Consider the following 3,425-nt stretch of genomic DNA (forward strand, 5'->3'; position numbering starts at 1 on the left):
ATGCAAAAACAACAAACATTTAAATGAACATTTACTGAGGAGGAGATGGGGGGGGGGAGAGGTGGGGGAGGAGGGGAGGAGGAGGGGAGGGGGAGGAGGAGGAAGAGGAAGGGGAAAAGGAGAGGAGGGAGGAGGAGGAGGAGGAGGAGGAGGAAGAGAAGAGGAGAAGAAGAATCCCAGCTCAGATGATTCAAACAAGAAAATGCCAGATTATTTGTTCACAGGGACTTCCATTTTAAAGGACTGCATCCCTTTGTGCAAAAGGAACTCATGGACTTCTTTAGAATATATAGCAGCTTTAATTTTTCTTAATGTCCATCAGCTCTTTCAGATTAACTTTGATTACTTTAGTTAAACAGTTCTGGATTAAGTTCATTCAAGGATTAAAGAGTAGGATCTGAACTTTAAGAGGTTTTGGTTGAAATGGGTCCAACATTAAATTAATGACAATAACAATAATATCAATCTTATAAATAAGGTTATAAATAAATCCTCCCACCAGTTCCGTTGCCTTCTAAACTGACCTTTGAGTGCTGAGCAGAATACATTCTCCTAAAAGTGGCAATTCCAGAAGAACCAAGGGGCATTTTTCTTTTACTATCATACTCTCTCCAAGTCACTAAATACCAATTATTCAGGTGCCACAAGAACAGGAAAGGGAAGAAAAATAGGCTACAGGATGACTGCTTACCCACTGTCCCCTTAAAGCTCAGTCACAGTTCCTATTCTCCTGAATCCAGCAATAGTCACATCATGAGTACATTTTGGTCACATCCAAAATTATCCAATTACAGTGAAAAAACTGACATAATGTATTGCCTGGATTTCAACCAATTTTAAATAGTTTTGTTTGTTAATCCTCACTGAGGATATTTTTTCCATTGATTTCTTTAGAGAAAGGGAGGGAAGGAGGGGGAGAGAGAGAGAAAAAACATCGATGTGAGAGAGACACGTGGATTGGTTGCCTCCCACATGTGCCCCAGACCTGGATCAAACCTGCAGCCCAGGTACATGCCCTTTACTGGGAATCAAACCCAAGACCCTTCAGGACGAGGGCTGACACTCTAACCACTGAGCACACCAGCTAGGGCTAGTTTTTAATAATAGCTACTAGTATAGGAGAACTATAACATTGCTAAATGATTTCATTTGAATTACATTTAAACAAACATAACACAGTACTTTAGCAAAAACACCAGCTAGAAACAAGAGACCCAAACTCACTTTCATGGCAGTAATGCCTGTAGAGCATTTGCCCCAAAGAATTGTGGTCTGCAAATGGACAAGTACCCACCCATTAAAATTACTAATTCCTTTTACTTTTGCAATCATTAGGCTAATGCTATGGCAATTACAATAATTACTCTTTCTTTTTAAATACAAAGATAATAACATAATCACAATATCTCCTTCTGCAGGATTCTGTGACTAACAGCTGTTAGTTTATTCATTCCCAGTGTAACTTTATGATTCAGAGGACAAATATTTTCATGCAGGCCAAGTTCTTAAAATGAGAACGGAACAAGTTTCCTTATTCAAAATCCAGAAATTTGAACTAGATTATGCTGCCTCCTAGAGGCCAAAAGTACATTAAAACACCCCTATATTCATCACAATGTCTAGTTTTAACTTCCCAGATCCTCAAATTCATCTTGATAATGACCACACAGAACATGCCCTGCTTGTTTTCTTATGTTAAGTGATTCTTTTTCTAATTTATAGGTGGATATCTCCTTGCATTTAAAAAAACTGAAATGGTTAGGGAAGAAGTCCACTGCAAATGATCCAACCTTGAAGAGATCGAGCAACTGACACAGACCTTCTGCTGTCAACCACAAAAATGGATTATTAATAAATGTGAAGATTTAAAAATGTATAATGTTATGTTTAAATACAATGATCCTGGTAGTGTAGAGCCCTATGCCTAAAAAAGCTCTAAGTATAAAGTAAAGCTTTCTCTGTCAGTATAATGTCCTGTTAAACAAAATGGATAAAGGTGCTTCTCAACCTGGAGAATATGTAGAGAATGAACACACATGGCAAGCCACTGTTGCTGGGAAATCCTTGTGCACAAGATTACTGTTAAAGTATCCGGAGAAAACATGGAGATGAATAAAACTTAATTCAAGGAAGTCTAGTACAATGCAACCTTCCTCACTTCTTTTTGGCTGCATGCTGCTTCATTGTGTTGCTGTAATAAAAGTTCTGACAAGTGGGAAGTTTCAATGCATTCACACGGAGCAATTCTGTAGCAGTTACCCTGGGGATTCCAGCACAAAACCATCCTAAGTAGGTCAAAGCTCCCCAAACAGTATTTAGATCACCAAAACCTTCATAGGAGACTTTAATGCTCTGTCACTTCACCCAGAAAGGAAGAGAAACACAAAGGATCACAAGATGCTTTGTTAGAAACAAGGGCATTGAGGATTGTAAAAGGGCAGCTATTAAAAGAATTTTCTAAGATTCTAAATTGGAGTCTGGTCAACTTAAGTTATTTACCAGCAAAACACTTGGTCAAAAGCATACTTACGATCCTGATGAATTAAATGAAAAAAAAGTAAAACAAAACTTCTAGATTACATATATACTAGTAGATGAATAGAAATCGTAACTTGTTTAAAACAATCATTTGGTATGGACTCAGAAGCTGGACCTATGGCCTCGGTTCTGTTTATAAAACCTTCATGATTTTAAAAAATATTTTTTTAAAGCTTAAAAAAGACTAGTGATTGATGGAAGGGCAAAATCAGAGATTCAATCTGACAAAAAGAAACATTTTGAGATGTTCTAAATTAAATGACAGTGGGCTGGAGAGTGAACAAAAGAGACAGGACATTTAGTCTGTTGGTAACTAGGGGCCAGCTATCAAGACTGCTCACATTCCCGAGTGTATGCTGGAACCCCGAATTAACTTCCAGGTGGCTATTTCCACTCCTATCTAAGACAGCACAGCAGCCTCTGCTTCTTGTTTACACATGAACTTTCCAAAATGTTGCCCACAACCAATCCAAAAGAGCAAACACCCCTTCCTTAGGGACTCTGCGGAGCCTATCCCAGAATTAGCCCTTCTCGACCTTTTCCCATCCCTTCACCGACAGCCAATGTACATTCTTTCAAAACAACTTACATCCTTCTCCCCATTACTTGATGTATAAAGAGGTGTTGGATCACCAATATCGGGCTGCGGAGATTTTGCATTTCCCCCTGGCACTGCAGATGGTGGTTTCAACTTCATGCCCCAGGACCTGGCCTTCTTTTTCTTGCCAGCAATGACCCAATGAGCTCTTTCTTTTAGAAGACTTTCGGTCGTGGAAATTAAAAATTTTGTTTAACATGTCTACTAACACCAGACATATGAGTATCCTGTGAGAACACTTGAAAGCAAATAGTACATATGTAAACCCTATTATTCCCGTACTTCAACT

This window comes from Myotis lucifugus, unplaced genomic scaffold, assembly GCF_000147115.1.
Source record: "Myotis lucifugus unplaced genomic scaffold, Myoluc2.0 scaffold_30, whole genome shotgun sequence".
Lineage (NCBI taxonomy): Eukaryota > Metazoa > Chordata > Mammalia > Chiroptera > Vespertilionidae > Myotis > Myotis lucifugus.